Source organism: Marmota flaviventris, chromosome 11, assembly GCF_047511675.1.
Source record: "Marmota flaviventris isolate mMarFla1 chromosome 11, mMarFla1.hap1, whole genome shotgun sequence".
In the NCBI taxonomy this organism is placed as follows: domain Eukaryota; kingdom Metazoa; phylum Chordata; class Mammalia; order Rodentia; family Sciuridae; genus Marmota; species Marmota flaviventris.
This window is the reverse complement of record NC_092508.1, coordinates 26,887,234-26,914,501: the sequence shown is the minus strand read 5'-3', so window position 1 is coordinate 26,914,501 and position 27,268 is coordinate 26,887,234. Positions and strand designations below refer to the sequence as shown.

Genomic DNA, 27,268 nt, shown 5'->3' with positions numbered 1-27,268 from the left:
CTATTGTTTGTTTCTATTTATCTCCCTATGCATGGCTTCCTCCTCTCCTTGACACTTTTCATAATGTGCAAAGGTTGAGGTGGTGTGCTTCAAAGTAGCAATTATTTTAAGCACTTGCTTAGCTTTTTCTAGGGGTACCTCTTGAGTGTCCCTTGAATTGGTTACTGGGTCATTGTCATTGTGTTTTAAGCAAATGTGCCGTATACTGGGAACATCTTTCACAAAGATCCCTTTAACTTCAAATTTGCCCTTCCATTTTATCCTGAGACCAGACACCATATGCATTATAGTCCACAATAGATTTCATTTCAGCCACCCCACAAAAACATCCACTGCCATTCACACTAAAGAGTAAATAGAATGGGCCTTTCCCATTCAGGGAACAGTAGGCTGCATCCAAATGCTTATTACCATGCTCAGTACTACACCAGATAGAGTACTTAATGGAACGATGTATGTCATCCTCAGAGTAGCTTTTAATTATAAGCACACGTCCATTCTTCAGGTTCCAATCAAAGTCTTTGGGATTATAGTTGTTTATGGCCTTCAGCTTTTCCAGTCCTGGATGCCCTTCTATGCTAGAAGGTGAAGCACTGACAGGTACAAACCAAAGTTTCACTGCCCACTCTATTGTTCTGGCTGAAGCCCGCTCCCCTGTTCTGAAGAGCTACCCAGCAATTCTGCAACTGTGGTGGCTGAGGCAGCACTTGGTGTGGCTGAGCCTATGGCTGAGGTCCTTGTTGCTATTGTAGTTGTGGTGGTTGAAGCTGCTGCGGAGGAAGTTGGCTTTGCACCAATGGTGGCCATTGAACTAATGGCTGAGGCTGCTGGATTATAGTTTGAGGAGGCAAAACTGGATGGTTGGTGTAGCCTTCACCACTGACCCCTTTTCATCCCAAGTTCCAATATTCATGCTGTATTTTATAGGAGGTGGTGGTACAGTAGAACCCCCAATGTCCACATTGCCCTTGGGTTTAAGTTTCAGTTGAGGTTTGGCAGGCTTCCTAACAATGGCAGCCCAGGAGGTTGGTTTAGGTGTCACACTGCTCACAGGGGGTCCACTATTGGTTGCAATGCTTGTCATACCACTGCTGCTCAAGGCTGTACCTACAGATTTAGTCACTGCAGCTGTCAGGTCACCATCAATTTTCAGTCTAGTCATGCATTGCTCAATACTGCTAATGCCGGGCACCTTACTCAAAGTATCATTGCCAGATCCAGCCTGTGCATCAGTAATAGCTCTCCCTAGAGAACTAGGTGGATAGCCATAACTGCCACTATAAACAGAACTTTGTGTTGATTGTCCCTGAGATCCACTTGTCCCCCAGGTAGAGAAATCAGCATTACCAGGAAAAAAGTTAAATCCACGTTGATCAAGAAATGCAGGGGTATTGGAATTTTTATTCTTAACAAAAACTTATTTGCGGGGTTTAAAAATATTTTTGTGTAGACGTAAATTTTCCGTTCAACTGGATAAATACCTAGGAGCATTGCTGAATATATGGTAAGAATGTGTTTAGTATTGTTAAGAAATGACTGAATAGTCTTACAAAGTAGATGTTGCATTTTACTTTCCTAACAACAATGAATGAGAGTTCATATTACTCTCCATCTTTGTTAGAAATTGGTATTGTCAGGTTTGTTTTTTATTTTGTATATTCTTTTTTAAAAAAATTATTTCTTTAGTTGTTGATGGACACAATACCTTTATTTATTTTTATTTGGTGCTGAGGATCGATCCCAGTGCCTCACATACACAAGTCTTGCACTCTACCACTGAACCATAACCCCAGCCCCTATTTTGTATATTCTAATAGTGTTTGTTATTTTAATTTACAATTTCATAATAGCATGATATTGAGCATCTTTTAATATAAAAACTTGCCTTCTCTATGCTTTCATTGGTGAAAAGATCTTTTGTCCATGTTTGAATAAATTTATTTTCTTATTGTTGAGTTTAAGAGTTCTTTGTATACATTGACTACAAGTTCTTCATCAGAGGTGTATTTTGTAAAACTCTCTCCCAGTGAATTTTCTTTTCATTTTCCTAACAGTCTATTTTAAAGAACAGCATTTGAAAATTTTAATAAAATACAATGTCTCACTTTTGTTTTCTTTTAAATATCATGATTTTTAATCTTGTGCAAAAATCACATCAAGCCCAAGACCACCTTTATATTTTATGTTATAATGTTTTTATCATTTTGTGTCTTACATTTAGGTCTATGATCCATTTTGAGTTAATTCTTTTTTTTTTTTAATTTTTTAATTTTTTATTGTGGGTTGTTCAAAACATTACAAATTTCTTGACATATCATATTCCACACTTTGATTCAAGTGGGTTATGAACTCCCACCTTCACCCCATACACAGATTGCAGAATCACATCAGTTACACATCCATTGATTTACAAATTGCCATACTAGTGTCTGTTGTGCTCCGCTGCCTTTCCCATTCTCCACCCTCCCCCCTCCCCACCTCTCCCCTCCCCTCCCCTCCTCTCTCTCTACCTCCTCCACTGTATAACCCTGAGGGTCTCCTTCCATTACCATGCAATTTCCCTTCTCTCTCCCTTTCCCTCCCACCTCTCATCCCTGTTAAATGTTAATCTTCTTCTCCTGCTCTTCATCCCTACTCTGTTCTTAGTTACTCTCCTTATATCAAAGAAGACATTTGGCATTTGTTTTTTAGGGATTGGCTAGCTTCACTTAGCATAATCTGCTCTAATGCCATCCATTTCCCTGTAAATTCTATGATTTTGTCATTTTTTAATGCAGAGTAATACTCCATTGTGTATAAATGCCACATTTTTTTTATCCATTCGTCTATTGAAGGGCATCTAGGTTGGTTCCACAGTCTTGCTATTGTGAACTGTGCTGCTATGAACATCGATGTAGCAGTGTCCCTGTAGCATGCTCTTTTTAGGTCTTTAGGGAATAGACCAAGAAGGGGAATAGCTGGGTCAAATGGTGGCTCCATTCCCAGCTTTCCAAGAAATCTCCATACTGCTTTCCAAATTGGCTGCACCAATCTGCAGTCCCACCAGCAATGTACAAGTGTACCCTTTTCCCCACATCCTCACCAGCACTTGTTGTTGTTTGACTTCCTAATGGCTGCCAATCTAACTGGAGTGAGATGGTATCTTAGGGTGGTTTTGATTTGCATTTCTCTGACAGCTAGAGATGTTGAGCATTTTTTCATGTACTTGTTGATTTACTGTATGTCCTCCTCTGAGAAGTGTCTGTTCAGGTCCTTGGCCCATTTGTTGATTGGGTTGTTTGTTCTCTTATTGTCTAATTTTTTGAGTTCTTTGTATACTCTGGATATTAGGGCTCTATCTGAAGTGTGAGGAGTAAAGATTTGTTCCCAGGATGTAGGCTCCCTATTTACCTCTCTTATTGTTTCTTTTGCTGAGAAAAAACTTTTTAGTTTGAGTAAGTCCCATTTGTTGATTCTAGTTATTAACTTTTGTGCTATGGGTGTCCTATTGAGGAATTTGGAGCCCGACCCCACAGTATGTAGATCGTAGACAAATTTTTCTTCTATCAGACGGCGTGTCTCTGATTTGATATCAAGCTCCTTGATCCATTTTGAATTAACTTTTGTGCATGGCGAGAGAAAGGGATTCAGTTTCATTTTGTTGCATATGGATTTCCAGTTTTCCCAGCACCATTTGTTGAAGATGCTATCCTTCCTCCATTGCATGCTTTTAGCCCCTTTATCAAATATAAGATAGTTGTAGTTTTGTGGATTGGTTTCTGTGTCCTCTATTCTGTACCATTGAGTTAATTCTTAAACATCTATCCAGAAGTGTGTTTTCTGGGTCATATGATGGTTCTACCTGTAAGCTTTTTAAGGACCTCTATATTGTTTTACATAACGACTATGTTAATTTACACTCCTGCCAACAATGTACAGGGGTTCCCTTTTCTGCCCACCCTTGTCAACACTTGCTACCTTTTGCTTTTTTGACAACAGCTCTCCTAAGTGGTGTGTAAAATCATACTGTGGTTTTATTTCCATTTCCCTGATGATTAGCGATATTGAACCCTTTTTAATGTGCTTACCTTATTGGTTAGTTGTATGTTTTCTTTGGAGAAAGATCTTTTCAGGTTTTATAACCATTTTTAATAGATTATTTGTTTGTTTTTTTGCTATTGAGTTTTAGGAGCTCCTTACACATTTCGGATACTAACCTATTCTCAGATACATGGTTCCACAATATGTTTTCCCATTCCAATAGCTGTCTTTCCATTTTATTGAATTTTTTTTTCTGTTTTAGTTTGATGTAATGTCACTCATTTATTTTTGCTTTTGTTTCCTGTGCTTTTAAAAAAATTTTTTTATCAAGTCTAAGGACTCATATCCAGGCCCAAATCATGAAGATCATGAAGGTTTTCCCTCTTGTTTTCTTCTAAAAATGATTTTTGGCTTTGCATTAAGTCTTTAATATGCTTTTAGTTTATTTTTATGAATATGAGTTTCCAATTTTATTGTTGTGAGTGGCTGTACAATCTGCCAATAACTTTCATTGAAAAGACTCATTTCCCTACTGTGTATTCTTGAAGTCTTTGTTAAAGATCAGTTTACTTCATATACAACTGATGGGAGGCCAGTCTGTTTTTGTGCCAGTGCAGTACTGTTTTACTTCCTGAAGCTTTGTAATATATTTTGAAATCAAAAAGTGCAGTGCCTCCAGCTATATTCTTTTTGCTCAAAGTTACCTTGGCTATTGGGGGTCTATTGTAGTTATATGGTGTGAGGTCTGTGTCTAGTTTTTTATTTTATTTTATTTTTTGAGCATATACATGTCCAACTTTTCAGCAATATTTGTTGAAAAAATATTTTTCTTAATTGAATTCCCTTTGTCCTTTGGCCATAACTCAGTTGACTATATTTATTTGGGGTTATATCTGAGCTCTCCATTCTGTAGTATTGATCTACATGGTTAATATTTTGCCAACAGCTGTGCTATATTGATTACTGTAGATTTGTAATAAGTCTTGATCAAATAGTGAGTCCTTCAACTTTGTTCTTCTTTTCCTATATTGTGTTAGATGTATCTATACACTTTTAAAATCCAGAATTGAGACTAAGTTAATACCTATACTTGCCTATATGTACTTTGCTATATTGCAATCAGATGATATAAGGGCTTTAAATTGCTACAGGAAGTTAAAAACATATTATTCTACCTCCAAATCATGTTAGTTTCCATCTTTAACAATGGTAAATGGAAAAAAATAGTAAATGGAAGAAAGGTTAAAAAATATGGCATATATGCACAATAAAATACTATTCAGCCACCAAAAGATGCAAGTCTTTTGTCTACTACAACTCTAATAGAGCTGGACATTATATTGAGTGTAATAAGCCAGACACCTAAAGAGAACTATTATATGTTCTAATTAATATGTGGAACCTGAAAGAGTTGATCTCATAGAAGTAGAGAATATAATGTTGGTTTCCAGGGACTGCTGTGGTTGGGGGCAGGGGAGTTTGGGAAATGTTGTTCAATGTTACAAAATTTCAGTAAGATAGGAGGAATGAGTTCAAGAGGTCTGTCATTAACTATTGCTAACAATACTTCACATTCTTTTTTTATGATACTGGGAATTTAACCTACCTATATTTAACTGAGCTACCCCTAGTCCCTTTTTACTTTTATTTTGAGACAGGGCCTCACTAAGCTGCCAAAGCTGACCTTTAACTTGCCTGCCTCAGCCTCCTGAGTTGCTGGTACTGCAGGTATACACCACTGTACCCAGCCAATATCTTATATTCTTGAAAAATGCTAAAAGTGGATATGAAGTTTCCCCACTAAAAAGAGTTACAAATATGTGAGGTAACGCTTATATCAAATAGCTAGATTCAGCCATTCTATAATGTATATATTTGTCAAAACATCATACAATACATGATAAATTCATATAATGTTATTTTTCAATTTAAAAATAAATTAGTTGAAAAACAGTAAACATTCTTCAGCAAACTAAAATTTATATACTACTAGGTGCTTTAGAAAATGTTGCATAAATGAAAAAAATCTTACAGAATAGAAGTCATTAAAGTAATTTGTGGTCTATTATCACATAGTTTAATATTTAATTAAGTGTGTTTCCATTTAAATATTTAATTAAATCCTTATCATTTGGCATTTGAATGTATTCAATACTGTGTACCAATTACAATTTGTTATAGAAATGATAAACATTTCTAGATATATTAAATTTGAAAGATAACAAACAAAAACATTAAGTTTTTAGAGAGGAAAATGCTACTCATTCATAAAGGATCAAGAGAAACTGATTCAGACTTCTCAACAGAAATATTGCATGCAAGACATCAGGGTAATATTTATAGAATACTGAAGGAAAAAAATGAATCTAGAATACTTCATGCAGAGATACAATAGCAAGTAGAAGTTGAGCGCTTACACAGGCTGTTCTACATGCTAACTTTTCACCTCACCACAAAACAAACTTGAGTTTGTGTTGTGGTGGTGGTGATGGTGGTGATGGTGGCATGTTTACTGGTATAAGTATGTCCTTCTGTGTGCTAATGCTTTGGTCTTATCTGAGAAAAAGTCATTCTTCCTGGATGACAGCAGCATGCAATCGCAAGTCCTCTCTGACCACTGTACTACTCACTCATCTCAAGTCTTATACTAATTCTCTGTCATTTAAAAGAGTAGTTCTAAACTCTGACCAGTTTTAAATTCAGATTCTTTTTTTAAAATTTTTTATGTCTTTATTTGTTTTTTTTAATATTTATTTTTTAGTTGTATTTGAACACAATATCTCTATTTTATTTATTTAGTTGGTGCTGAGGATCGAACCCAGGGCCTCTCATGTGCGAGACGAGCACTCTAACGTTGAGCCACAACCCCAGTCCCTCAGATTCATTTTTTTTAAAGAGCACACCCCAAAAGAAACAGTTTTTTGGCAGCACAATTTGAAATTGGAATTCTATGAAAATTGTGCTGTGTTATTCTGAGACTTATCCTCAGAGATTCTTTTAAATTAAATCCAAGGTAGATTGTTGGACTCGATTCTATATAAAAATATTTAGAGAAGTCTAATATAGATCATTTACTGATACTTGAGAATCATTGGTTTGGAAACACTTATAAACTATGAAGCAGGTTGTATTTTCATTGCGTTCTAGGAAGATTCTCATTGAAATTAATTATTATTTATCCAGAATAATGTGGCACAAGGCACTGATCAGGAGTTCTCTAACTTATATGCACACCTTAGGATGAAGGGTAAATTGTGCTGCTTCTGTGGAAGCAGTTGATATTTTCTACAAAAATAAGAAAATCCTTTCATGGAATTCCAACTCCCGATGCTAATTGTATAATACTATTTCATTTATCAGTGGCATATATATGATACATGTCAGTAGAATAAAAATTATGAGATATTTACCTTAATAAAATCTTTCCAAAGTCAAAATGTTTCTCTTCAGAAATACGTTTGTAATATATTAGATGTGATATATTATGTATTATTTATATTATATATGAATATATGCATGCATAAAAATATATTTGATTAAAAGATCTAATAAGCCTGTAGACAATACTCTCAATATGTTCACTGAAAAATAACTGGAAAACAATGTTTATGAGCTGCTCATGGATGAGAAAAATTATACAAAAATCTCCAAAGAATTACAAAGGTTGGAGACAAAGACCACTCTCTTAGCACTGATGCCTGCCTACCTACTTGACAAGTGAACAGTGACTTTATCAAAGTATTGGTACTTTTAATCAGCTTAAAGATTGGAGAGATTTAGCAATGAAGTTTCCTGGAACTAATCTCAGACCTAGTAATCAGAATGCCTAAGTAGTGGAGCACCAACTTAATTTCTTTTAAAAAGCTGCCAGGCAATTTTAAGATTTCCCTGCCCCTGACTTTCCTGCTAGGGATTGAAACCAGACACCCACAAATGAAAAAACAAGTGCAGGACCCCTTATTTTATTCTTTTACAGCCTTACTCTCTCATGAAAGACACTTGTGATTGGATTTATAGCCCACCCAGATAATCCAAAAAATTCTTCCCCTCTCAAGATCCTTAACCTTATTAATCATATCTGCAAAAGACCCTTTTCTTTATATGGCAATATTAATACATTCCAAAAAATCTTTAGTACCGCTGTTTTATTCTTTTAGTGCCACTATTTCAGCTTAGCACAGAAATATTTGTCAAAAAACAAAGTAAGCTGATCATATTATGTAGGTCTGTATCTGGACTCCATCTGTTTCCCCCTGATCACTGTGTCGAAAGGCAATACTCACAATTTCTTTTAAGCTATAGCATTAAAGTAATATTGAAATCAGGTAATTTTCAGTATTCCAAATTTGTTCTCTTTTCAAAATAGTTTGGCTCTTGTAGGACTTTTGCATTTGCATGCACATTTTGGAATAAACTTGTCAGTTACTATGAAACAGCCTGCTGGATGTTGATTTTGATTTTATTAAATTTATCTAAGAAAATATGCCATTTAATTCAACTTAGTCTTCTGAACAATATACTAAATATATTTTCAACTTACTGATTTTGGGGGGGCTACCAAGGATTAAACTCAGGGTCACTTGACCACTGAGACACATCCCCAGCCCTATTTTGGATTTTATTAGAGACAGGGTCTCATTGAGTTGCTTAGTACCTTGCTTTTGCTGAGGTTGGCACTGAACCCATGATCCTCCTGCCTCAGGTTCTGGAGTTGCTGGAATTACAGGCATGTGCCACTGCGCCTGACAATTTATTGATTCTTTAAATTCCCTTTAGCAATATTTTATAGTTTTCAGTATAAAATGTATTATTTTATACTGAAAATATGATAAAATATACTATTTCATGTTTTTGATGTTACAGTAAATCATATGGCATTGTTATTGATTTGGTTTCTGCAGCATCTTTTATTCTAAGTCTCATTTTAGTGTAAAACTGAAGTATAACAGTTCTGAGATTACTGAATGCCTCTAGTCCAAAGTTAAAGTACATATGACCTGTTCAACCTCAAATCCCTTCCAAATACTGTAAAGTTTGATGCTGCACTTTCGTGAAGCTTAGAATACATTCTGACTCACTCCTAGTCAATTATTATATGTGAGACTGTGTCTGAGAAAGGATGTATTACAAGCCTGGTCTTGAACATTATCCCTTATTGAAGAGTGTGTGAGAGATTAGCAGGGAAACTAGTGGCTCAGATGATAATTTATTTTCTTGAGTTACATTCCATGCCTCACAGACTTTATACATATATTTCTAGTACATTATTTAGATATTGAAAGTACATTATTGATTATATCATTCAACCTTATTGATTTCATTGAGCAAAACTATGTTTTTATATAATTGTCATGGTTACATGTGAGTCTGAGAGTTATTGAATTAGAATTTCTGATGTTGAGGCTTAAGAAACCTACATATTCATAATCACCCTAAAGTTTGAAAGCGCTACATACTTGACTACTTTTGCTCTCATTATTCTCTATTTAAATCAGCTATGCCAATCTTTATTGTCCAAGTAGAATATCATCTTTTTGAATAATATACATATCCTCTATTGTGTGTGCTTCATACTAATCTAAATGGCTAGCAGAGAGCAGTAACCAAATGATCCCTTGTTTACTTATTAAAGAAATAGTGTGAACTATGTAGTTTATTTTATTCTTTTACTAAAAACTATTAGACAAAAAAAGAACAAGTAATCCAATCAAAATTATGCGAATGATCTGAACAGACACCTCTCCAAAGAATTACATATGGCCAATAAATACACACAAAAGCACTCAATGTCTTTAGCCATCAGGGAAAAGCAAACCAAAACTACACTGATATTCCACCTCACCCAAGTCAGAATGGCTATTACCAAAAAACAAAATATAACAAACACTGGTAAGGATGTGGAGAAAACGGAATGTTTATGCACTGTTGGTAGGAATGTAAATTAGTATTGCCACTGTAGAAAACAGTTTGAAGGTTTCTCAGAAAACTGAAAATAGAATACCATATGATCCAGTTATACCAGTCCTGGATATTTAGTCAAAGGAAATGAAGTCAGCATAGAAAAGAAACATTTACATTTCTGTTTGTTGTACCACTATTCACGATAGCCAAGATTTGAAATCAGTCTTAAGTGCCTGTTAACTGATGAATGAATAAAGAAAATACACAATGGGGTATTTATCATAAAGGAGAAGGAAATATGTCATTTTCATGAAAATGGATGGAAGTGGAGGACATCATTAAACAAAATAAGCTAAACATAGACAAGTATCACATATCTTGTACATAAAAAAATAAACAAAAAAGATGACCTGAAAGTAGAAGAGAGAGTACCAGGGTCAGGAAAGATTCCATAGGGAGAGGGGATAGAGGGAAGGTTAGGAGAAAGTAGAAGGGAAGGTAAATGTACTCAAAACCCAATATGTGCATGTATGGAAATGTCACAATGAAACCCATTGATCTATACAATTAATATGCATTAACAATTACAATAAAAACAAAACAGAGAAATTGCAAAATAAATAGAAAAGAAAGTCTGCTTTGCAAAATTATATTTGGCATTACAAGGTCAGTATAAGACTTTTGAGACTTTTAGACTATTATTATCATCTTTAGTGTCAACATAGGAGAGTTAATTTCACTTATAAGCTTACTTTATAGTCAGGGATACTTATCATTCATTAATTTAAATATTCATCACCTTTAGTTTGATGGAATAGTGTTACAGTTCAGACTCTTGTTTGGAACAAAGCTGTGCTTAAAACTTCAGTCTCCAAGGCACATGGCAGCAGAAGTCATTGTCTCCTAAGAGTTTTGGTGAATGGGATGGAAAAGTGAGAATCTCACATTTGACTGATCATAATATTGCAGAATATAGCTGGTGTGTTATTCAGCTTTTTGTCACTATGACAGAAGAAAAGGTTCATTTCAGCTTATTGCTTCAGAGGTCTCAGTGATTATACAACCCCTTTGCATTTGGCCCAAGGTGAGGGAGAACATCATGGCGGAAGGGCATGGTGAAGTAAAGCTGCTCAGTTTGTGGCAGCTGGAAAGCTGGAGATAGAGAGATGGGGGTAGGAGATAGGGAGAAGATATGTTCTTCAAGGGTATGCTCCCAGTGACCTGATTTCCTCCAGCTATGCTGCATCTTTCAACCTTGCTATTTTGGGAATTGTGCTTTTAACACATGTGCTTTGGGGTAACATTTCAGATCCAAGCTGTAACAGCTGTGGAATTAATTACTTTGATCTGTATCTACTACTTCTCTTCTGGGAAGGTTTTCCTTGTCAAATCTGTGTTTTTCTCATTTCCTTATGGTCCTATCCATGTGTGCCTGTGACTTTTTGTACAGTAATTTTCAGTCTTGGTTGAAGGCAACTTCATTTTTCTTTGTGCTACAGAGGCCAAAAATATAAACTGATGCTTGACCACTTTCTCACACAATCAGATAACTTTCTATGTACCTACAAGATATATCTGGAGTCTGAACTGGAATTTCCACCATTCTGCTTACCACTTTTCCCAAGCCAGTACATCTTGTGCCTGGATTACTACAATAATCTCATAAATGATTTTTCAGCTTCTGCTTTTGTTCCATAAAACCTAGTCTTCTAAACATAAATCACATTGCATCATACTGTTGCTCAGAAATCTATGGTGATCTCTAGCTTCATCAAATATATATACGGCTGGGGGTATAGCTCTTTTGGTGGAGTGCTTGCCTCATATGCACAAGGCCATGGGTTCAATCCCCAGCACCACAAAAAAATAAATAAAATAAAATAAAAACAAATCTACCTGACATGTTCTAGTGCATCTGCTTCCATTTAACCTCTTTTCTTCTCCTTGGTATTCAATTTGCAATGGCCTCTTTGTTGTTCCTTATGTAGCTAAAGTGTGCTCCTGCCATTGGTCCTTTGTCTCGGTTATTCCATCTCCCTCAAATACTCTTTCCCAAGATATCTACATGGCCAGCACTCAGGCAATATTGAAGTTCATGTTAAAATGTTACCATCTCAATTAGCTACGTGCTGGTGGTTATATTTAAAATTAAACTCCTGACCTTCTCCCTGGTACTCTGGATCCCTCTTGTGTGGCTCTTCTTTCTCATTTTTTTCTCATAAGACTTAATAATATTAACAGTTATTATTTTTGTTGGTATTCCTAATTTTTCTAGCCACTTTGAATGTTATATCCACAAGGGCAGGATATCTGTGGATTTTATTCACTGCCATATAGTAGGGAGTCCAAGAAGTGTCTGTTCAAATTAAATTCAAAGTAAACTTGATCAATCTCAACCTAAGCTATAACTGAAAATTTGCAACCATAATAATTACTTTTTATTTAGGCAAATCTATCCAACATTAGTGGAAAAGTAAAGAACTTATAAGACAAATTATTAAAAATTGGTGTTTTTATATTTTTAATTTTATGTATCTATGAAGGGACTTGGATATTATGGATATTATGGTATTGTATATTAGGATTAAAGGGTATTCCATTTTTTAAATTTTTAAATAAGCATCTGGTACCTATTTTTAAGCTTTTTAATTTAATTTTTTTTTACAGAAATGGAGCACAATTTTTCATTTCTCTGGTTGTACATGATGTAGAGTCACACTATTCATGCAATCATACCTGTACATAGGGGAATAATGTCTGTCTCATTCCACCATCTTCTCCTACACACACCCCCTCTCTTCCTCTCTCTCCCCTCCTTCAATCCAAAGTTCCCCCATTCTCCCCTTGTCTTCCTCCCATTATGGATCAGCATCCACTTATCAGAAAAAACATTTGGCCTTTGGTTTTTTGGGATTGGCTTACTTCACTTAGCATGACATTCTCCAGCTCCGTCCATTTACCTATAAATGCCATAATTTCATTCTTCTTTAAGGTTCAGTAACATTTCATTGTGTAGATATACCACAGTTTCATTATCCATTCATCTATTGAAGGGCATCTAGGTTGGTTCCACAGTTTAGCTATTATGAATTGAGCTGTTATAAATATTGAGGTGGGTACATCACTGTAGTACACTGATTTTAAGTCCTCTGGGTATAGACCAAGGAGTGGGATAGCTGGGTCAATTGGTGGTTCCATTCCAAGTTTTCCAATGAATCTCCATACGGTTTTCCAGAGTGGTTGTACCAATTTGCAGTCCCACCAGCAATGAATCAGTGTCTGGTACCTATTTTTAAACATACTGCTATTTTAAAATCATTAATGGTTTTATATGATTTAAAAATAAAAAATTATGGCTCATGAGGCTGAGATTCAAACTCAGACACTGCAACTTAGCAAGACCCTGTCTCTGAATAAAATTTTATAAAGGTCTAAGGATGTGGGTCAGTTTTTAAGAGCCTTTGGATTCAAACCCCAGTACCAAAGAAAACAAAAACAAATAAACAAAATAAATAAATAAAAATAAAAACTATATAAAAGACATATTTTCAGAAGTCTCACTTTCTTCATGTCCTGTCATTTTAGACATATTTCATCCTATATATCAATTCACTTATTAGTTCCTTATATAGCCTCTGCTTTTTCTTTATGCTTTTTATAAGCAAATAAAAATAATTATCCCTTTCCTATACATACATTGTTTTACAACTCGCTTTTCTCATTTAATGATATATTTTGAATTTCTTTAAAAAATGTATATAAAAAACCTAAACAGTTACAATAAACAGTTTCCCATACTTAAGTGTAATTCTTGTCAAATCAAAATAGAATTCACTTTTGGGACTGGAGCTGTGGCTCAGTGATAGAGCACTTGCTTCCCACATGTGAGGCCCTGGGTTCAATCCTCAGGACCATATAAATAAACAAATAAAATAAAGGTATTGTGTCCATCTATGACTAAATATATATAATATGTATATTAAATATATACATATATAAAATATATATATATACATACATAGATAGATGGACACAATACCTTTATTTTATTTGTTTATTTATGTATATATATATAATATTATAAATAGAATTCACCTTTTTAAGCAAATGATTGACTCTCAATTCTATGACTATAAAAAGCCAAAAATCATGGAAATCAGAGATTTACTTATTATTGTACATTTCCTAGAGGTATATAAAGGCACCCCTTCTTTTTGGCATTATTTAAAGCTGTTCAAGTAAGATAAGTGATAGTCTTATGACAGCTATGCAGAACATGTATTACACTTCCATGAAAGGATTTTCTATTCTAAGGAAAGTGGGTCATATTGTATAATTATAACTGAACATTGATTCCCTCGTTACAAAGCTCTTGGCTTTCATGTTTCCTTCCCAGATTCTGACATTTTTGTAACATCTTACTTATGTTCTTTAGTAGAAATATAGGAGATCTATAAATATTTCAACAAATCCTTAGTATGTCTAAAACTATCAGAATTCAATTATACAGTTTTAGCACTGCAAAACAATTATTCATGGAAAACCGTTAAAAGCAGCTATGACCTACAACATGTAAAAATGGTTATTTTTCTGGTGTTACATGTCAAAGTTTCAAATTTTCCTTGTGATATAAGAGAAGCAACTAGGATTTAGAGTGTTTTAAGAAAATGCTGTTGATCTTGCTTTTCTTTAATTCTTCAGCTATCCCCGCTGAAGCTGTTTTGGTCCACAGTGCATTTAACAACACATTCCAGAAAGTGTCCTCACTCATATTTCACACACACACACAAAAAAAAAATTTGAACCTGATAAGAAATGCAAATGTGACTTGACTCTCAGTGAAGACTTGTACCTGGATGGTGGACATATGTACAGTAATGGAAGTTTTCTTTCTCCTTAATAAGAATCTCTATAAATATCTTTATCTGATATGACCCATGTCCAATAAAAGGTAATTTGGACAGACACCTGAGATACATACTCTTAGAAAAAGGCCATGTGAGTCCACAGTTAGAAGGGGGCTGTCAACTAGCCAAAGAGGCCTTGAAAGAAATCAAATCTGCCCACACCTATCTTAGAATTTCAGCTTCCAGACTGGGAGAAAATAAATTTCCGTGGTTAAGCCTATGCAGTCTGTGGTATTGTGCTATGGTAGCCTTGACAGGTGAATATGAGAGTCATCCAATTTGTTGTGAACATATTCATTCCTTTTATTCCTGAGTACAGTTTCATGGTATGTTTGAATCACATTTCATTTAACCATTTACCTATGAGGAAAATTTTGCTTGCTTCCAGTTTGGAGTTTATTACAAATAAAGCTGCTATAAGCAATCAAGCATTGTTTTTTTTTTTTTTCCTTGAGTGATTGTATGATTTTTTTCTTTCAATAAATTCCAAGCTGATCGTGAAAGAAAGTCCAGACTCTCCACCAGGCCCCCTCTGACAGCAAAGAGGAGGAGGGATAGGAATCCACAGAAATCCTGGGAGGGAGGCCTGTTGACTACCTGGGGAGGGCAAGACCTGGTTTCTCACTTAACCTTCTCTAACACTGCCTTGGGGTGGTGGGACCAAGGACCTTATTGTAACCTGTCAGGAAGGGAAGTTTAGTCTCTCCCCACTGCCTTTTTTGATGGAGGTGAGTGGGGCTGTAGTTGACACTGCTGTGTTCAGCAGAGAACAGCAATTATCATTGAAGTCTCTCTTGCTAGCCTTTCTTTGCCTGGTTCTTACATTAGTTTAAGAGCAGGCTTTTATTCAGGCTTGGTTTTTGTCTCAACCCATTGGAAGTTCCGGGTCCCCAGCTTCTCCAAAACTTGGACTAGGATACACAAAGCAAAAGCAAAACCCAAGGAATTCATCATTGTATGCAAGGTCCCTATGTTTATCTCCTCTTCAGGTTCAAATCCTATTTGTTTTATATATAACATTAGGTTTTTTATTTGTAATTAGCTGAGAGAATAGGGGAGTTTATGTCTACTCCTCCAAAACTGAGCAAGGAAACTGAGGTTTTATTTCAACCCATTTATATGCAAGTCTCAAAATTGTCTCATGGAAAACTAAGTAATATATACAAATGATCACAGAAAGCAATAAAAGTATTTGCATTAAGAACTAAAAGCTTTTCATATAATATTTTAAAAATGATTATGAAAGGAGGAAACAAATAGTTTTCACCATTACAAGTTGATTCTTTGAAACTAATGGTGTTGATCTCTCAGAACATAATTATTTGTTCTTATTGAAGATTATTAAAACAATGGTCAAATATAACTTTCCTGAATCAAGCTGAAGATTTAAAAATAGAAACTCTAAAATTTCATACTCTTTTTCAATTTCATGGTAATGCTGTAGCATAGATCATGTTCCTTTCCAAGCTTTTCAACAGAATTTGCCAGATAGAGTGGCAAAGATGAGGATCTGAAAAGATGAGACAATTGAGCAAAAATATCATCAATCCTGAAGACAGAATTCTGAAGCTTTTAGATTTTCTACTATAGCCTCTTAACATTTATTGTTATAAGAATTTCCGTCAGGATGTGGCCATACTTGAGCACTTAGGTTACAACAGTGGAAAACCTGCAGCTGCAGAGAGGATGAAGATGGTGGGACGTGAGGTTGTACAAGTGATGCAGAGCAGATTTCCTGAGTTTTAGTCCTAGATGGTATCATTGACTGAGGCCAAAGCTTCTGCTCAACCCTAAGAGCCTTGATTTCTTTATTTATATAATGAAATCATGATAGAGCTCACGTCAAAATATCTTCCGGCACAAACGAAATAGTGTATCTGAAGTTTGTATTTAACATAATGTCATTGTTCTTCCTACCAAAGGAGTTTTCACTATCTTTCATGATGTAACTAAATTATTACTTATTAAATGTGACAACCACTAATGTAGGTATGACAATATTATTCTTAATCTTATTTAATGATAGCAAAAATACCATGAAGCAGATATTATAACCAAGGTAAGGCTCAGAAAGATTGAGCTATTTCTGCTGAGTCCTACAATTAGTATGCAATAAAAACAAAGAGAGATTATGCGTATTTTATGTACTATGTGTTGGGCATGTTGCTAGACACTAGGAATAAAATATAATTTCTTCCACGGAAGATTTTAGGTGATATTAGGAAGACAAACACAATTAACATGATCAGGGACCAGAATCAAAATCAGTACTAACAAACATGAGAATCCATAGGTGAGGCACCTAACTCCATGCAGATGTGGAAGTTGGGTCTAAAAAGAAATAGCTATTTGTTGTGCCTGAACTAATAGCTCATGTTGCCTATGAATTTTAGAGATTCTGTGCTTTTATTGGGATCTGCAACACAGCTCCCATGCAGCCCTTAGATCCTAACTGATGTCACAGGACTTGGTTTGGAAAAAATTGACAGTAGTCAGAATGAAAGTCCCTGCAGAGAATGATGGATGACTAAGACCACAACAGTAAGTATGGCAGACTAGGTAAAGAGGTGGGCAGCAAGTGGGCGATAGCAAGAGGCAAGATCAATCTTCAAGCAGCAATCAGAGTCATCTACTGAAAAGTGGTCCTGGTTCAGTCACAAGAAATACATTCAGAGACCAGACCCTGGAAAGACTCAGCTGAAATAAGTCAGGACTCCTGATACGAAGGAGCAGAGATGCTGGTCAGGAATTCCAGTTCAACATAGAGGTAGGGGAGAAAGACTTGAACAGAGTTATAGGAAGGATTTGGGTTAAAATACATTAAGAGAAAAAGAAAACATATGTCATGGAAAAAGAAGATACAGAAATGACTAAAAGAATATTTTTAAAAGTATTATTGAAGCCAGATCTCGAAGGAATCAAGTTTCAATGTCATTTACAAAATCAAAATCTACGACTCAAGATGACATCTCAATCCCCTGTAAATTTTTTGTGTGCAATTTTCCAGAGGAGATGATCTTTCTGTATTGACTTATTTATGTATTTTGCTTGTCTTTGCCATTTGTAGTTCAAATTTTAGAGCTCAGATTTGTAGCCTTATTCACATTAGTCAAAATTCTTATCACAATTTTCTCCTTTTGCAAAATTAGAACATCCACGTCCCCTATTCGACCCAGACCCATCTTCTCCTGACACAATTAATAAATGGACAGGGATTTTATCATAGGCCAAAGAGACCTTAGGGGTTTTAATTTAATGGTCAGTTTGGGAAGGCATCAAACCACCACTTTTATTTTTTCCTATTTTCATTCTTATTCTATTGTTTATGGCTGACCTCGTAAACTTGGCCATTTCTACAAATTTTGCCTGGGGACCAGAAAAACAATGTTTTCTGCAAACAAAAAAATTCAGACAACTTTTAGTTCCTTTCTACACTTTCTTTTTCTGGCTCATTTACAAAATAATACAGATTCCTTAGTAATTTGGAGAAACAAAATAAGAAATGAAATAAAAATCACCAATGACCCAGATTCTCACCATTGAAACATAACTGCTAATTACTTACTGATCTCTTTATTCCAGCCTTTCTTATTTCAAGAGCAACCAATATACTGTCTGAATAATTTTATTTCTTGGCAGACTGAGCACTTCTAACTTTTAAGTTTCACATCTAACTCCTGACTGCCACCCAGTTTTCTTGTTGACATAAGTCCTGCTTCACAGGAGGTAGGAAGTCTATTTGCAAACCCTGTTTAGTAGATGATAGTGTAAAGCAAGCAGTTTGCTTTAGTTTTTCTAATTGGAAACTTGTGGGGACAAGTGCATGGAGTACTGCATACATGGCATATGTTAAGGGCGTCTGAGTGGCAGCCCACTCCCCTTGAACTAGACACGTGAGTGGCACAGCCCTGGGTGTGAGGCCATGTGTTGCAGTCCCAGAGCTTGCTCTAAGGCCCACACCTCGATTGGGTGCTGCAAAAACAGCAGAAATTGCATTGGTGGCTGCCTGTAATCTGCTTAGCTACTGCCCAAGTATATATACTTGGTAACTGAGCAATAAAATCAGACCTGTCCTGCTTGGTCTCCGGAGGTCTTGATTAACAACTCTGCAGCCACACTCTCCTCTACCCTGTTCCATGGACTTCCTCACTGGATGAGAGAAAGCCCACACAGAAACTGGAAATTCAGAAATTCACTCAGTATTCTTCAAGGGTTATCTTTTTAAATTTTAAGGTTTTAAAGAACAGTCTATGAAGGTTAAAGATGAAAAATAAATATGAAATCCGAGGTTTGCATTTATTCCCTCCTTAGCCTGAATTTGAAATCACAAAGCTAGACATAGGAGAGCCACGTGTCAAACAAAAATAGAGCAGTTTTCTGTAAGCCATTAGTCCTTGATACTAGTAAAATTTTAAAGCTTCTTTAGTAAAAATGAGATGGGGAAAATATAGCATATATTAAAGACAAATATTGGGGAAATTCACCATTGTTTCCCATGTTTTTCTTGGGTTTTAGCTATACATTTTGGTCTATCAAATCGTGTTGAAGTTAAAAAGAAACAAAACATCAGCTTCTCTGAGGAGAATGAAGAAAAATTGTGCTCAGAGGTCAATGCACATCATAGCCTTCTGACCAGACAATTAATATCTAGAGTCTGGGTAGCCCGAGAGAATCTATTGCAGAAAACCTTTTGTCTATGTGTTAGATGAACTTTCTTTACAAAAAAAAAAAAAAAAAAATTCAAATACAGAATATGTCCAGACAACCCTCCATCTATTCCAATAAATTTTTTAAAAAGTTAGCTTTTAATCTTTTATTCAGTAAAAATTGATCAGTTGTAATATTTGGAGAAAACACACAATTTTTTGCACCCATCATTAAAACATATTATTGACAACTAAATATTATTTTGTTCTTTGAGGATGTGTATTTGAAACCTACAACTGGATTTTCTGGGATAAATATTATTCCATATAATCACTCTTTTCCACAAGTTTAATTAAGCATGATCCCTGAGTCCCACAGTTGCCCTTGCTTTCTGCCCAGTTCTTTTAAACCTTTTCTATATTTTCTTCTGAAATTTTTCTTGTTGGTTAGTGGTTTCACCAGATAAAGAAGACATGTTGTAAGCCCCAATTTTACCCACTTGTATAGTTGTTAGAAAGTGTAGTAAAAACTAAAGTCACCATGTGTTTCAGTCAGCTTTTTCATAGCTGTGACTAAAGGTCCCGACCAGAACAAATGTAAAGAAGGAAAGGCTTATTTATGGGATCATAGCTTCCGAGGTCTCCATCCATAGACAGCAAGCTCAATCAATTCATCAGGGTTCAAAGAGAGGCAAAACATCATGGCGGAACAGTGTGGCAGAGGGAAGTGGCTCACATGGTAATCAGGAGGCAGAGAGAGAGATCTCTACCTGACAGATAAAAATGTATACTCCAAAGCCACCTCTCAACTCCTACCTCCTCCAGCCACACACCCTACCACTTCAATTACTGCTCAGTTAATCCCTATCAGGAGATTAATCCACTAATTGGGTTAAGACTCTCACAACCTAATTATTTTTCTTCTGAACCTTCTGCATTATCTCACATTAAGCTTTTGGGGGGACACACCTCACATCAAAACCATAACACCATGCAATCGAAGAATTTAAAAAGTGTTAATTTTTCCATCTTTTGGTCTTGAGTTTTATTCTTCAAAAACTCATGATACAGGATGTTTGTTAAAGTAAGTGCTGAACTTTTCATAATTCTAGTGCATTGGATGTCACTTCTGAAACATATATCATAGAATATAGTTTTCAGTTAAGAATAAAGTCTTCATATATAAACCTTGAGCAAAAATATCATGCCTGCATGAATTAATTGTTAAGTATAGGTGATTCATTTAAAAGACAAAATTAAATTTACATTCTATTTATAAAAATGAAATGTGTGTTTATTTTTCATATTACATAAGTTAATTATTTGTTAGATGGCTGTTGTTTTACTCTGTGGACTGTCTTTTATTGTAGGTCTGTTCACTCTCAGAAATCAAATTAAGAGGAATAACTGTGGTTGAATTGATTACTTAGCCCTTTTCACTTTGAGAGACATTTGGTTTTTCCTATATTGTTCTTTTCCTTTGGCAAAACCCTCCTAAATACTCCATTCCTTTAAAAAATAAGTTTTTAAAAGTTCTACTTTAGTTTTAAGTTTTATTTGAGGCCTGGGGAGGTGACTCAGTGATAGAGAACTTGCCTAGCATGCACGAGGCCCTGAGTTTGATCTACAGTGCTGCAAAATAAATTAATAATTTAATAGATAGATAGTCTTATTCTAGTTTTAATTGACATAATAATTGTATAAATTTTGGGGTAAAATGTAGCCACTAATATATTTTATACACATGTGAATTATGTAATGTCTAAATCCTAGTAATTATTTAGTCTATCACTTCAAACATTTATCATTTCTTTGTGCTAGAATATTCAAAATTCTCTCTTCTAAGTTAACACCATTAACTACAGTCACCCTATTATTCAATAGGACCCCAGGACTTATTCCTCATATTTAACTGTAACTTTGTACCCATTAACTCACCTCCCCAGCCTCTGATAGACACTGTTCTATTCTCTGCTTTTATTGAACTCAACCTTTTTAGGTTTCACATATGAGTGAGATTATGCAGCATTTGTCTTTTTACATCTGGTTTGTTCTGGTACTTCTTATTAGAGCTCCACTAAAGTCAAGTATACTGCCACCCCCTCACAGAGAAAATTTTCCATAATACTCCTGGAAGGAATCTAGACTCTACTAATACCAAACTTCTTTGCAATCATGACCTGAATTCTTATTAAGGGAAACACAGTTGATCATACGATAAAAACACTTGATTGAACACTCTTATGGTTTGAATATGAGTTGTCCCCTCAAAATTCCTATTAATGCAGAAATATTAAAAGTAGAATTATAAGATTATGAGAGCTATCACCTATCCAGTCCATCCTGGTTTGAATGGACTGACTGGGTGGTAACAGTAGGCAGGTGGGGCATGATTGGAAGAGTTGGATCACTGGGGACTTGCCTCCACAGGGTCCTTCCACCATGATGTTATACCTCATCTTGGACTCAGAATGCTGTTGTCTGTCATCTAAGGAACAAGACCTCTGAAACTGTGAGCCCTAAACAAACTTTTCCTTCTCTAAGTTGCTCTTGTCAGGTATTTTGGTCAGAGATGCAAATGCTAATTAAAACACAGCCAAAATAACATTTCTTAATTGTTATGCATTTTGTTCTCTGATATTTTCCTCTTCCTCTACCTAGGAGTTTGGCATTCTCTTTGACTTCAGTTTCCAAAATAAAATCAGTAAATTGTTTTTTGTCTCTGATTTCTCTGGCTGTTCCTTCTTCATTTTTTCCCCTACTGACTTTTGGGTTCTGCTTGTTCTTCCCTACCCCAACAACTATGAACATGATGTCAAAATTCTTCTCCTAATAAAAAAAAAAATTCCTACAAACAAGCTTATTCTTGCTCTACTTTTCCCCTATTGAGAGAGAACTAGCCAATCCCTAAAAAAACAAATGCCAAATGTCTTCTTTGATATAATGAGAGCAGCTAAGAACAGAGCAGGGAGGAAGAGCAGGAGGAAAAGATTAACATTAAACAGAGACATGAGGTGGGAAGGAAAGGTAGAGAAAAGGGAAATTGCATGGAAATGGAAGGAGACCCTCATTGTTATACAAAATTACATATAAGAGGTTGTGAGGGGAAAGGGAAAAAAAAACAAGGAGAGAAATGAATTGTAGTAGATGGGGTAGAGAGAGAAGATAGGAGGGGAGGGGAGGGGGGATAGTAGAGGATAGGAAAGGTAGCAGAATACAACAGTTACTAATACGGCATTATGTAAAAATGTGGATGTGTAACTGATGTGATTCTGCAATCTGTATTTGGGGTAAAAATGGCAGTTCATAACCCACTTGAATCTAATGTATGAAATATGATATGTCAAGAGGTTTGTAATGTTTTGAACAACCAATAAAAAAAAGAGAGAACTGAGGTTTTTAAAATTCAGTATTTTCTCAATAATAAATATGGGATGATTTATCTTATTCCAGTATTAGTAATTTTGACCAAAATTCTTTACAATGTTATACAGCTTTCTAGTCTGTTTCCAAAATTAAATTTTTCAATACACTAGGACTTATCCTTATGTTTAGTCTTTTTTTCTATATCTAATTCATGTTGAATTCTTGATTAAATCAAACTCATGTATGATTTTTCACCATCTATTCATGGCCTGACACATTAAGTTCTTTTCTAAAAAAGAATTTATATTAGAGCATTATAGTTATACATAATAGTGGGATTAATTTTGACATAATTGCACTTGAATGGAATATAATTTGCTACATTTCAGTCCCCAGTACTGATACATTAACTTCTTTAAATGAAACCTAAAACCTCCTCAACCTGACTCATATTAATTTCCTACACCTATTTTTTTTTAGGTTCTGACTTTTGCTCCATTCTGAGAAGAAAGATAATAAAGCCAAGTTTGCTATTACCATTAAATACTTTTAAAAACAAACAAACAAAAGCAGTGCACATAGTAAAAGCGTCATGGTTGGCCTGTATTTTTAAATTTCTCCATAATAATATTTTTTCTTGGCCATTCAGGAACAAATTAGTTTGTCTACAATAAATTAGTTTTCAAAATGGAGAATATTAATGCAACAGTGGCTTCTCCATTCTGAGTATTTATTTTTAATGGTTTCTTTTTACTGCTCCTTATCAGGTTCCTTGACATGGAATAATCAATATCACATTGAGGTGAACAGTGTTTTAAATATGATTATTCATACCCAGTATCTATAAATGAGACAGGATCAAGGAAATAAGATCAATATTTATTGATAAGTAAACCCCACTAGATTTTTTATAATAATAATTGACATAATTAAAATACTCCAATAAATCACCTATGCAGACAGAATTCTAGAATGGCCATTAAATCCATAAGCATTACTGGCATGAACGTTCTTTGCAAGCCCTAGGACAGGTGTTTGGCATCCTCATTAAGATATTGCTAGTCTTTTCAGTCATCTGGTTCAGAACAACTGGGGCACCCGAAAAGGCACATAGAGATAGTACTATCTTTAGTATACTTTTATCCACTCGTATACAACATCCATTTGAAGTGCAAAATATTTATAAGCATGATCCTCCAAAATGACACCAGAAATCTGCAAAGCACATCCAAAGTATGTGAACCAACACCAGAGACTTCATTTACCAATTAGGTCCATCTGGGTTTGTCTTGAAGGAAAATTCCCAAACTTTCCCAGTTCCTAATGACCTTAACATCTCAATAATATTTTTGTGACTCTTCTAAAGTTCCAAAGAATATCCACAGTTCCAAGTATAAAATGTTTTGGTCCAAATAATTTATTAACTATCTGTCCTAATAACTTAATTGGTGATTGAAAAAGACATGCTTTGAAACTTTAAAAAATCAATGCTTTTATTTTATTTTTGAACTCAGGCAGAATAACTGAATAATGGCATTTTTAAAAAATTTTCTTTTTATAGTTGTAAATAGACAGCATGCTTTTGTTTAGTTCTTTTTTTTTAATGTGGTGCTCAGGATTGAACCCAGTGCCTCACACATGCTAGGCCACTGAGCTACAGCCCCAGCCCCTGAATAATGGCATTTTTATGCCTGGATATGATCTTAAACTTTGAATAAGATTGGACACTCATATTCCCATTTCTGGAAGGTACTTGCTTTTTATTTCAGCAAACACACAAAACCCAGTTTCACAAATGTATCAGGCTACCAAAAGGAATTAACATATTTAATATTAAATTAAATATTTTTAATATTAAATTAATTTTAAAAATATTTAATATTAAATTAATTTAAAATGAAATTTTAAAATATTTGGTAACATGCTTGTGAGTTCACTGTGGCTCATCTGGATGCCTAAAAGCCAGTTTAAGAACCATGTTTGTAAAATAATAGTTGTTTTTCATTGCTTTATAAATTTTGACATTCACTGTTAGTTGTGGGTTGGCCCTTAAGGTAAGAAAATGAAGCTCTGAGTTTCAAGGCCTCGCCTATGTAGGAGAATTTTCCATGGCCCTAGTCAGGGAACAGCAAACTCAAGGTATATTAAGAGTTATTTTTTAAGACTTTTATTTTCCCATTATCTCAAGTCCTTTTGTAGTTGGGTAGTTTTAGAATATTCACAGTCATTTTGAGGAAATAGCTGTGAAGTTAGTTGATCTGGCTAATACTTTGAATTTGAATTGGGTGGAATATATTTTTGTGGTTCTCAGTTGCTTTATTTTTAGCTTCTGTGGTGTGCAGAGATTTCCAGGAATAATCTGACTCCTCAATGTGCTGCTGATTCACCCTGTATTGTGATATAAAGTGGCAGAGCCAGGGATCCTATGGGGTCTCATGCAAAATTGCATCTCTCTCCTGTCATTAATATACTTGATGGTGAAACCTCTATAATTGTGAATAATATCTGCTATCTTCCCATTATTGAATGGGAGTTTTGCAGAACAAAATTCATCAGAACTCTTTGGTAGAGCACAAGCTTGCAGAAATTGTACAAATAAAAATATCTATGTATTGAAGTCATAAGTTTTGTCAGTTACAGTTACGAATTAAACAAATTCCTTCTACCATTCCAGCACCTTTGCATTCCCTCTTAAGAAAAGTATAATACAAATTTTTTCTTATTTAAAACAGTTATCAACTAAGATCAAACTAAAATATTTAGGAAAACTTGCATCACAAAGTGTTATTATATTTTTAAGGTTAAGGCTCCTGATCTGTTAATTTGTTGATTTGTTTTCTCAAAGTAAATACACAGTTTTTAAACATAATTTTTATTTCTTTTCTTAAAGAAGGCACCCTGAAACTCCTGAAACCAGGAGTCAAAATAAATGTCTCCCACTCAAAAAAAAAAAAAAAAAAGGAAAGCACCCTAAATTGCATTAAGGCTGGGGCTCTTAAAACGGCTATCTCCTTCAACCCATGATACAAGTGAATCATTTCCTCAACTATTTTAATCATTTTTTTTATATCTTTCTACATCCCAGTTTACACCTGTATTTTCCAGTGAGACCTATTCTAAAAATAAATTTATGAGTTGTTCCATTTTTGTGTCTTACTTTTTTCAGAATGGAAAGATTTATTTTTTTAAAAAAAAACCTTATTTCTTCAACGTTTTCTTGTTTTCATGCTCCAGCTTCCTTAAAATATTTTTGGCTTCATGACACTTATTTTTTTAAATACCGTCTTCTTATCTGCATCCATGTTCACTGCAGCATCATTCACAATAGCTGAGGTATGATCCTAAATGTCCATCAACAGATGAATAGATGAAGAAAAGATGGTGTGCACACACAGCGGAATACTATTCCACCTTCATAAAGGGAGAATCCCAGTGGTTTGTAACAATGTGGATGAAACTGAGGATGCTATTTTTTTTAACTGAAATAAGCCAGGCACAGAAGGGCAAATACTGCATGAACCCATTAAATGGGAAATCTAAAAACATGTTGAACTCCTAGAAGTGGAGAGTAGAGCCACCATTGCCAAGGACTGGGAGTAGGGTGGTTGTGGGATGTTTGTCAAAAGACACAGAAGAAATGTTTTCAAAGTAAAAAATGAATTAATAAATAATCATTTCCTGAACTCCAGAAAAGACACACCAGTCCCCATGAATAGCATTACATGCTTCGCTTTTCAGTCTCTCTACCTGCTGCCCTTTGTAAATGCTTGTGTTGAGCATCTCCCCAACATCATCCTTACCCCCTGAACCTCCCGAGCCCTCTTTACTGGATCTCCCTCTCTGAATGCTTCTTGTCTTCTTTGTCCCATGATGCTCTACCACAAAAGCATAGAATGCATCTATCAAGGGCAGACTTTTCTGGTGTCTGAGAAGACATTCAAGTAATGCCTGGGCCATGTTCACAAGCCATCAAACTTATGTAGAGAAAGAAGGGTCTTCAGTTCATTCAGTGCTTACTGCATCCCAAGCCCAATGGGATATATTTGCAGAGATGCGGTAGCATTTCTAATTAACAACTTTGACTTGAAATATCTTCATACCTTAGATGAAGAAACTGAGGCTCACAGAAGTTGGGAACTTGTCTGTTTGCCTGACTCCCGTATTCTTAGCTTCTATGTTTAGCTCCCTTTCTAACCAAAAGCTACATAAACACAAACTCTCATATTTATGAAGTATATTTCAAATCATTATAAGTAACTTAATAATGAAGTGTGTGAGGGTGGACCTGATTTTGAAAAAAAAAAAAATATATTGTTGGAGTAAACTCTATGGACAGAGTCAGTTGTCTCACTGGTATTATAGTATTGGGTAAAGAATGATATGTGGATTCAAAATAAAGGGCCCAAATTTCTGCATCACTTAAAAACT

The 27,268-nt window shown here is 35.0% G+C and overlaps 1 pseudogene; it reads right to left on the bottom strand.

Annotated features, from left to right (window-relative positions):
* LOC114097874 (YTH domain-containing family protein 3 pseudogene) lies at window positions 1–26,797 on the bottom strand (annotated as a pseudogene).
* Window positions 26,798–27,268: the final 471 nt, after the last annotated feature.